The following is a 10,979-nucleotide window of genomic DNA, read 5'->3' as shown; positions in this document are numbered from 1 at the left end:
TACATTCCAATCCCAGTTTCCCCTCCCTCCTTTCCTCACACTCCCCCCACACCCCTCCAACTCCCATCTGCTTCTCAGAGAGGGTAAGGCTTCCCCTAGGAAGTCTACTAAGTCTGTCCCCTCATCTCATTGAGACAGGACCAAGGCAACTCTTCATTCCCCACACCCCTGTGTCTAGGCTAAGCAAGGTATCTCTCCATATAGAATGGGCTCCACTAAGTTAGTTTGTACATTAGTGTTATATCTTGGACCCACTGCCAATGGCTTCATATACCGCCCAAGCCACACCATTGTCACCTATATTAAGGGAGTCTAGTTCATTCTTATGCATGCTCCCCCTTGTCAATCCGGACTTAGTGATCCCTCACTAGCTCGGGTCAGCTGATTCTGTGGGTTTCCCCATCATGGTCTTGACTCCCTTGTTCATATTATCACTCCTCCCTTATTTCAATTGTACTCCAGGAGCTTGGTCCAATGGTTAGTTGTGGATTTCTGCATCTCTTTCCATCTGTTTCTGGAAAAGGGTTCTAGCTTCTCTAGGGTTGTGGATTATAGGCTGAGTATTTTTTGGTTTACATCTGGTATCCACTTATGAGTGAATACATACTATATTTGTCTTTCTGGTTCTGTGTTACCTCACTCAGGATGGTTTTTTTCTAGTTCTGTCCATTTGCCTGCAAATTTTAGGATGTCATTGTTTCTTACCACCGAGTAGTACTCCATCGTGTAAATTACCACATTTTCTTTATCCATTCTTCAGTTGAGTGGTATCTAGGTTGTTTCCAAGATCTGGCTATTACAAATAATGTTTCTATGAACATAGTTGAGCAAATGTCTGTGTGGTGTGAATGTGCCTCCTTTGGGTATATGCCCCAAAGTGGTATTGTAGGGTCTTGAGGTAGGTTGATTTCTAATTTTCTGAGAAATCACCATACTGATTTCCACAGAGGCTGTACAAGTTTGCACTCCCACCAGCAATGGAGGAGAGTTCCCCTTTCTCCACATTCTCCAGCATAAGCTGTCATCTGTATTTTTTATCTGAGCCATTCTAATCAGTATAAGATGGAAACTCAGAGTGATTTTGATTTGCATTGCCCTGATGACTAAGGATGCTGAGCATTCCTTAAGTGTCTTTCCGACATTAAATGGGTGCTTTTAAATTGAAATCTGGTCCTCACCTTTGTGCTACAAGCACTTTACCAGCTGAGCCGTCTCCCCAACACCTGACTTTGCAGGTCTTTAACAGTCACATGACCATAATTGAAGTGTCTGCTTAGCTTTTCTAAGGGTCATAGATGATTACCTATGCAGCCATTTCTCCTTTCTCTGTTTTTCTGCTCAAGAATTGTGGGGCCTCAGATGTATCACATGTCTTTTACCATAGCCATTCAACAAGTATTATTAATCCTGTCTTGCCAGCTAGTCTGTATTCTAGATGACAGGGATGGAGCGGTGAATAGTAATGACCATGACAGGGAGGACAGGTAAGCGAATGACCAGGATGGCTTCAGATTATAATGAAAGCTGTGAAGAGATGGAAAGAGAGTGGTGCTAAAGGGCTGTGATGATGGGCAAGGGGCAGACAGTCAGGAGAGACTCCAAAAACAAAACAACAACAAAAAAAAACAGCTTTTAAAACTGAGACCTGATTCATAAGGAGAAGAAACCATGCCTCCAGCTAAGGAAAGAGCAGAAAAGACAGCAAGTACGAAGAAGCTTGATGCAGGGATGAACACATCAGTGGGCTCGGTTGGATGGAGAGGGGTTAGGCACAGGGACAGAGAAGAAGGCAGATGCCAATGTACTGAAGAGGTTACAGGGCATGGTATGAATCTCGGGTTTTATTCTAAAAGCAGTGAAAATATTTGGAAAGTTTTAACAGAGGGGAGGCTTGCTCTGGCTTACATTTTAAAATGATCCCTCTGGCTGCCATATGGTGAATGAATTAGAGCGAGGCTTGCACGAAAGCTGAGTGGAATAGTCCATGGCAGAGGTGATGGTAGCCTGGACTGCAGGCAGTGACATTATGGAAAGGCCTGGGCCCAATGGGTAAGTGAGAGAATAGGAACTAGTGCTCAAGTCCACTGTACATTCTGTCCCAGGCCTACTATATGCCAGAGTAAACATGCCTGGATCTGTCTCCCCTCCCCTCATCCCTGCAACAGTGCTTTCTGCTGGGTGACCTGATCAACAGGGACTGCTAGTGTCTCCACAGGAGCTAGAGTAGCATGGTGTGAGCCATGATCATATGCATCTCTGACATCCACCTTCCCGGAATCCTGGTCACAGAACAAACAGGTCATGGGAGGCCATCAGGAAAGGGTGAGAAAAAAAAGAGCTGAGAGACCTTGAACTCCTTCTTGTGGAGCATCTGACCCTGAAGAAGTCTGAGGAAGATGCAGCCAGACAAGAAAGAAGAGGCTCATGCCCATCAAAGATCCACAATGTGGATGGCAGCAGAAGGAAAGAGACAGCAGACAGACCAGCAGACAGACAGTGCTGGGCACCAGAAGGCCACAGATGAACTTGAGGGTGTAGGCTTCCTGCAGTGAGACCCTGCAGCAAAAGCAGCCCCCAGACTCCACTTTTTCTAACAATTCACAACTCCTCTGGAGGTAAGATAGAATTTCCAAACATTTCTAAGAGTTCTATGTACCCCAGACATTCTGTGAGCTCCATAGCTGTTCTACTGAGGGTATCACTATTACATCACATTGTATTGTATGTTACATCCTATGCCATCCTGTCTCTAAAGGTCTGGAAGAGGTCTTATTTGCTTTTGCAGCCTTGGGCTATCCCTAAGAGCCATCTCCAAGGACCTTGTGTGCAATAGGCAATCCACAAAAAGCTGCTCAACAGTTAGGCACATGACATTCCTGAAGGACCAAGGGGTTGCTCTTAGTTATTAATCTCTGTTGGTCACAGATGCTTTGGAGAAAAGTGATGATGGCCATGGATTCTGTCCTCCAGAAGAACCCATACACAAGAGAGTATTTCCTTCCAGGCATGGAGGTGCAGGCCTGTGGTCCCATCACTCAGAAGGCTGAAGTAGGGGGTGTCAAATTTGAGGTCAGCCTAGGCTGTATAGGAGGAATCTTCATCACTGTAGACGGCAATTAACACAGAGACCCACTACTGATCAAGGTATAAAGAATAAGAAACCGTGGCGTGCCCAGCCCTAAATGGTACATCTGCACACACATCCCCAAGGCTCAGGGATCATCTCAAAAGAAGGGGCAGAAAGGTTTAAGAACCAGAGGTGGTAGATGACTACAAGGAAAAAATGTCTTCCAGACACAACAGGACAGTTGTACATATGGACTCACAGTGGTTGTGACAGTCAGTGCACAAAACCTCAATACTGTAAAAAACATCCAACATGGAAGGGGGTAGTCACTAAGTCCCATCCCTCACTGAGGAGGTACTGGCATTTGATAATTGCTAGCAGAGGGAGAGAGTGTTTTCTTTAAAGGATGTGACCCCTGGTAGGTCAGCTATGACTTGGGGAAGGCCCCATACCCGAGTATTTGGAGAACACAAATTGTACTTGATGAATTTTAAAGAAAGATGAGAGGAGAGAGGAGGGAAGGCAAGGAGAGGAGGGGGAAGGGGAGGAGAGGAGACAAAAGTTAAGCTGGTAGGGAGACATGGAATCTGGGAGAAGTTAGGAGTGAATGTGATCAAAATACATTGTATGGAATTCTCAAAGAGTTAGTAAAATATTATTTAAAAATAATTTCATCCTGCATCTGAAGACTATCTCCCCATAAATGGGTTGTTTACTCACAGTTATTGTCCCAACATCATTGAGTTCAATTGCCTTCTTGGGTCATGTTCTTTCTAAATTGTTGCTGTCGTGAGTCACATAACTGAAATTGTCTTGTAACGGAAATTGGCAAGGTTCTTCCACGAACAACATGATACTTAGGTTGTTTCTCTTCACTATCAAGGCAAATTATTAAAATATGCAACACTAAACAATTAAACAAAAGATTTCCATGTGGGCCTCACGTTCCTGTGTGTGGCAATGCAGATCCACATGTGTACATGTGGAGGGCAGAGGAGAACATTGGCTGCTGTTCCTCAAATACCATCCACCTTGTTTTGAAACAAGGCCTCTCACTGGCCTTGAACTCACCACGCAGGTTAGACTGCCTGGCCAGTGAGCCCCTGAACCCACTTGCCTCCACTTCCCCAGCACTGGATTCTATCACAGCTAGATTTTTTTTTTTTTTTGCATGGGTTCTGTGGGTCAAAGACAAGTCCTCGTGCTTGCTAAGGATGGAAAGCAAGCATTTTACCAATGGAGACATCTTCTCAGCCCAATACATTATATTTTTATTTTTTTATAGTTGGTAAAAATTGAATACCAAAAACCAGAAGTGACTTATTCAAAGCCATCATGTCTTTTTTTTTTTCATACCCAGAACTCAGATATTCAGATCATCAAATCCTTTCTCCCTGCTGCAATTCCTAGCCAAACTGTAAATGCCACACTCACTGAGGATGCAAAGGTAAGAGAATGGTACCAAGAACTGGTCCCAGAGTCAGTTCTTAGGAAACCGACGGCAACTAAGATATGAGGCTGTTGTAACCAGGTTATGTCTGTCCTGGGCAGAAGAGAGCAAAGAGTGCTAAAGTCCTGGAAATGGATGACTATTCACTGCACTGTCCCTGGGAGCAAGGCAATAATTCCAAGTGTTTTATTCAGGAATTCAAATCTAGTTGAGATTACTAATTAGCTCATTTCAACCTCCCGGGCACAAAGCAACACCTCCATATCCTTGGAAGCCAGTTGGTTTAGGGCAAAGTCCCAAGGGGATGGAACACTTGAATAGTCCTTCACCCCTGCCTCCCTTGTCTGTAGTAGAAGGAAGCACTCTTTCTGCTTCTAAGAGAGAGAGTGGAAGGGGAAGGAAGGGGAGAAGGGAAGGAGAGAGAGAGAGAGAGAGAGAGAGAGAGAGAGAGAGAGAGAGAGAGAGAGAGAGAGAGAGAGATCATTCAAAGAACTGAAATTTGAAAATGAAAAAGGAAGGAGAAAGAGCCATGATGCTGGTGTGAGTGGCAACAGGAGCATCTTCCCCTACAATGTGAGGTCTTTGCAGCCTGGGGAACATGTTCTCAGTTGCTGATGTTGAGCACTTTGTCCTCCAGCGGCTTTGAATATGGGCTGGAAAATGATCTGTGCCCCATTTTATAGATGAGAGACCTTGAGAGAAGCAGAGAGACAACTCCCAGCCATTTTCTGCTTCCTGACTCCACCTGTTGACTGGATACATTTTGGCAAAGGGTCCTAGAGAGCTCAGACAACCATCTGCTAAGAAATGTTATCAGCCTTTGTTCAGATTGGCTTTGGAGTTAAGAACTGGGTGACACAGTGTTGGTTAAAATGAAGAATGATTCTCGTTCCTTTCCCAAATCAAAATTATCTAGGCAATAATTCAAGAATTTTTGCATCAGGGACCCTTTTTTAAAAATTAATAAAAAACTATGGATTGTTTCCTCTGGAATCTACACAGGAGCTCGGAATCCAATCTCATGTAGAAATAAGGTCATGAAGATGCAATTTTTAAAGAGAAGCTCAAACTGGATTAGACTGGGTCCTAAATCCAATGACTGCTGTCCTTATAGGAAGAGGAGAGGGTGTACAGACAAAGTGCCAAGAGTTCAGGGTTGAGAATCTATGGGATGATGGAGAAAGAGGCTAGTGACAGGGTGACAGTCCATTGAATGTCAAGCCTAGCTCATAGGATGATGGAGACAGAGGCTAGTGACACATTGACAGCTCATGAAATGCTAAGGTTTGTTCGTGGGATGATGGCATTGCTGCAGCCCATGGCTGTCAAGGCTCACTCAAAGTCAGCAGAAGCTAAGGGACCAGGAAGGACCCTCTCCCAAAGCCTCCAGAGAGTAAAGAAGCCCCATTGGAACTTGGATCTTGGATGTCTGGTCCCCTGAACTGTAAGAGAATGACTTCGGTTATTTTAAGGTACCAGTTGAAACATTTTATTACATGAGTCCTAGGAACTCGGTATCCAATATCTCCTCTACAGACTAATCACTCAGGGAAAACAAACCATTTTCATTTTTCTGAACATGTGTTTTGGTTCCATGCACCACACCTTTATCCACTGATTACCACTGTCTCTTATGCTCCAGTCCTTCTCCCATTCAGTACCTACTCCGCCCTTAGCTTTTCTATGCCAGAACTTTCCTGATCCCTTCTCTCTCCCAGGTTGGTTCAATACTTTTTTCCCCCATGTTTCCATAGATTGTCTTCCTGTATCATGATTGTTACACTTAACCCTTGCCTATTTATTAGACCAGGATGCTCATGAGGAGGTAAGAGCCCCAGCTGTTGATAGAACACCTAGCAGCTACTGGGTAGTTAAAAGTGTGACTGCACATTTACTTGTAGACAACTGGCCTACTTAAGACCATGCAGATCTTCCGTAGCAGGCCAGCAGGAAGAGCTCCATTGAGTTTACAGCCGGTGAGTTGGAGCCAGTGTAACAGCAGGAGGCAGACACATGGCCATTAGATTGTGCAAAGGCCCCTGGCTGTTTCCCCTCCAGCTATTTCATATGTGCTTTATTGCCCTGGGGAATGAGACCAAAAATTCTTCCTCAGATCTCTTCTGCTGCTCATAACCCATGCTCTGGAACAACATGTTCTTCCACTGCCCGGGAGTCCAGAGGCAGTGGCCCTTGCTCCGATAGAAGCTACCTGTGTGGCCAACATGACCCAAACATCACGACAATCTTTATCTATAAGCTATGGTCTTCATCTATAAGCTGAGGAGCTAAAAGTTGTCATTCCAGCCCTGAGAGTCCCCTCTCTGAGATGCGACAGAGTAAAGAACAAAATGATGCTGGTGTCCTGTTAAGGTGATGTGCCTCCCCTCAAACTATTTGAGTTCCAGAATCCTCCTTTCTTCACTCATGCTTCCAAGCTTCCTTTTGCCACGGGACTACGTCCGTCTCTACTGGTTGGAACGGGTTAAAAGGTGTGGATGGAAAGATAGCATCCTCTGTAACCCCTCTCATCATTTTCTTCATCCAAAAGGCACTGTTCTCAGTCCTGAGGAAAATAAAAGAAAACACACTTTACAAAACAAAACAAAAAAAGGACAACTAACTTCCCACTAAGGATTGCCATTAAGTGCCAGATGTCCAGTCGAGAAAGCCTATAAAACAAAGCAGCTGTTTGGACACTGCTCCCCAGGCCTCCCTCCCCTCCAGGCCCTCATACCACAAGTTCCTGCACCTTTGGGCTGAAAGGGAACATCTCCAACTGCATGGGCCCTGTACTTTAAAAGTTACCATGCTTAATGTGTAGGGACCATACAGATCTTGCAGCACTTGTCCTATGGAAAGACTCCTTGCCGTTTCTGGCTCTCCAGGCGCCTAGAAACCTCATACTCAGCCCAATTCAGCTCCAAAGTTACCTCTTTATCGCCTTTATTCTTAGGCTGACTCTTCCCTCTGTGCTCGGAGATGAGGACAGCTAACATTTCGACAACCATTGTGCACCCTCCATGTGCTACGGTGTCTTAAGTACCGGGACTAGGAATAGCTAGATTTCTTCTCCAGAACTCCTCTGCATGTATCTTGGCACTGTGAGTCATCTAGCCAACCATATTTCCTTTTCTTTATTGCCTTGGATGCTCAGACACTCCAGGCCAAAAGAAAAAAAAAAAAAAAAAGAAAAAAGAAAAAAGAAAAATCTGTGACCTAACCCTAGCATATCTACTGAATCCTGTGACACAATATAAAATACTAATCTTACCTTTATTCTTTTCTTGTTTTGTCTCTGCTTTTCTTCCATATTCATCCTGACCCCCCCCCCCCATGCCCGTGCTTCGGAGAAGTATGCTCAAATCCTGGCTCAAGGAGAACAACATTAACAAGTAAAATATATAGTGTACATATACCGCTGTAGTTTTCCCAATATTCAGCAACTGACAAGGAAAGTGGGGCTCTGAGGGTGTGCTGTTTGTTTTTTGTTAGCTCAGCATAAACCGAGACGTAGCTGGGAAGAGGCACTCAATTGAGAAAATGTCTTCGTATCAGTGGCCTGTTGGCAAGTCTATAAAGCTTTTACTTAACAAGTGATTGGTGTGGGAGGTCCCAGCCCAATGTGGGTGAGGCCACCCCTGGGCAGGTGATCCTAGAGTATATGAAAGCAGGCTGAGCAAGCAACAGAGAGCCAGCTAGTAAGCAGCACTCCTCCCCGGTTTCTCCATCAGTTCCTGCCTCCAGGATCCTGCCCTGTTTGAGTTCCTGTCCTGACTTCCCTTCAAGATGGAATGTGATGTGGAACGGTAAACTGAAATAAATCCTTTCCTTCCCAAGATGCTTTTCACCATGGTGTTTAACCACAGCAATAGAAACCCAAAGGAAGACAGAGTGGGAACCTAACATTTTTAGATCATACAGCTTCCAGGTGAAAGAGCTAGGATGTCCAAAAGCGATATTCATCTAACCCCAAAGCTCACACTCCAGGAGGCATCATCACTTATACCCAGTGAACACTTTATAGGTACCTGATATTGTCTCATTTTTCATCAAAACAAGTATCACATCACAATGAAGCTGCAAAAATGGGGTTCAGAGAGACCAAATCTTTTGTTCAAGGTAATGCTGGTGCTGACACACAAACCCACACAGCCTGGACTTGAATTTCTGAACTCTTTGCAGCCTTCCCAGTGTATAGCAGAGGTAAGCTTACAGACACAGATGACTAATTAAGTGTTGTCTGGCTGCTTTAGAATGCCCAGCTGCATGGTGAGCTAGCACCAAGTTTTATCATCTAAAAACTCCTATGGATGTCTGGCTAGGAATAGGTACTTCTGAGTTTCACAGTTCTCCATGGAGCAGATGGATCAAACAACACAAAGTCTGTGTGCAGCACTGGATTTTTAAATGCCAGCCTGAGCACTGGCAGAGAGGAAGGATTACCTAGCGTCTAGGGTGAAAAATAAAAGCCTTTGGAAACAGCAGCTCTGCTCGTTGCCGCCACCTAGCAGTAAATGTTGGCAATTGCTCAGAGAAAGAAAATGAAAATCCCTACGTACAACTTAGTGAACCTCTTGGATGTCAAGTGTTGCCTGCACATCTTTTTCTCTCTTACAAATCCTAATCTGAGATGTGCTTTTGTCTTAAGAATTAGAAACCTAGAGATACCAAGAAGCTTGCCAAAGAATTTGACCCTAATCTGTGCTCTTGGAATCTTTATTTCCACTATACTGTATCAGTTCTCAAAAGTAGTATTTCTTGGTAGCCTGTGATTTCTCCATCCTCTTGCATTTGGGATTGTGGATGCTCCACACTCCAAGGGAACTATGATGATACTGTCAGGAAATGTATAAGCTGTGGGTGTCCATAGGCTGGGGCTCTCCACACCCACAGTGTTGTTGTCCAACTCTTGTGCATCCTCATTATGATGAGAACCTACCACTACTTACTGATTAGGTGCCGTAGTGACTAAAAACAACGGCCAGCCTCAGAGCACACCAGAGCCCCCTGAATGAGGTTAGGAGCTTCGGAGAGCTCTGTGGCATGTTAACTTACTGTAATGGCTAGTATTATCAGTCAATTTGACAGGATCTAGAATCACCTGGGAGATGGGCCTTATGGGGGTTTGAATAAAAATGACTCCCATAGGCTCACAGGGAGTAGCACTATTAGGAGGTGTGGCCTTGTTGGAGTGGGTGTGTCTTTGTAAGAGGAAGTACGTCATTAGGCACTAGGGGGTGGGTTCTGAGGTCTCAGAAGCTCAAGCCAGGTCTAGCGGCATTCATTTCCTGCTGCCTGCAGATCCTTATGTAGAACTCTCAGCTACCTCTCCAGCACCATGTCTGCCTGTGTGCCGTCATGCTTCCCACTATAATGCTAATGGACTAAACCTCTGAACTGTAAGTTAGTCTCAATTTAATGTTTTCCTTTGTAAGAGTTGCTGTGGTCGTGGCTACTCTTCACAGCCTCTAGGCATTCCTGTTAGGGATTATTTTGGTTGAGTTAAGTAAGGTGGAAAGACCTACTTACTTCAGGTGGCATGGTTTCCTGTCTGGGATCCTGGACTGTGTGAGCAGAGAAAGAGAGTTGTGTTGTGGAATAGAATATTTGTTTCACTATGTAAAGATGTGTTGTATTTGTTTACGCTGAATTTGTTTGACTAGGTTAAGATGTGTTGCTGTTTTATCTTGTCTGCGTAAGGCACCTGATTAGTTTAATAAAATGCTGAATGACCAACAGCTAGTCAGAGGAGGGATAGGCAGGACTGTTGGCAGAGAGAAAAAGGTAGCTAGCCAGCCAGCCAGCCAGGGGCCAGCCAGCCAGGGGTCATCCAGGAAGACGTGGAAGAAGCAGGAAAGCAGGATAGACAGTACATAGATGAGGTAAATGAGCCATTCGGCAACACATAGATTAATAGAAATGGGCTAATTTAAGTTAAAAATAGCTAGAAATAAGCCTAAGCTAAAGTCAAGCATTCACAATTAATAATAAGTCTCCATGTCATGATTTGGGGGTTGGCAGTCCAAGAAAGCCTGCTACAGAGCTGAGCATCAGGGAGCATGTATCCATGGCTGTCTGCTTCTTGGCTATGGGTGTGATGATGTGGTGTGACCAGCTGCTACAAGCTCCTGCTGCTGGAGTTTCTCCACCACGACAGGTTGTATCTTTGAACTGAGAGTCAGAATAAACACTGCTTGTCTTCAGTAAGATTCTGTCAGGGTGTTTAATCAAAGTAACAGAAAAAGTAACTGGGACATCTACCTCACCCCATTATCCCTTTCCCAGCATCACAGCAGCCATGGAACCCAATGGCCTCACAATTTTGGTGGCTTTGAGAAATTAGCATCCTAGCAGCCCAGGGAGAGCAGAGCATGTTTGGAGTATCACTGTGGTGTTATATTGTTCATGATTTAATAAAGTTTGCCTGGTGCTCATATGCAAAGCCAACCACACTAATTAGCC

At 44.6% G+C, this 10,979-nt stretch overlaps 1 long non-coding RNA gene across 2 annotated transcripts in view; it reads left to right on the top strand.

The window, feature by feature from the left end:
* Positions 1-9,859: 9,859 nt before the first annotated feature.
* LOC118238895 overlaps positions 9,860-10,979 on the top strand; it is a 49,084-nt gene continuing 47,964 nt past the window's right edge. The window contains exon 1 of one of the 2 annotated variants that reach the window (XR_004770727.1): positions 9,860-9,916. This is a non-coding gene — a long non-coding RNA (uncharacterized LOC118238895). The remainder of the gene's footprint in view (positions 9,917-10,979) is intronic. The other variant, XR_004770728.1, reaches the window with a different exon arrangement.

This window comes from Cricetulus griseus, chromosome 7 (assembly GCF_003668045.3).
Source record: "Cricetulus griseus strain 17A/GY chromosome 7, alternate assembly CriGri-PICRH-1.0, whole genome shotgun sequence".
In the NCBI taxonomy this organism is placed as follows: domain Eukaryota; kingdom Metazoa; phylum Chordata; class Mammalia; order Rodentia; family Cricetidae; genus Cricetulus; species Cricetulus griseus.
The sequence above is the reverse complement of the archived record's forward strand: the minus strand, read 5'-3'. Positions and strand labels throughout refer to the sequence as shown.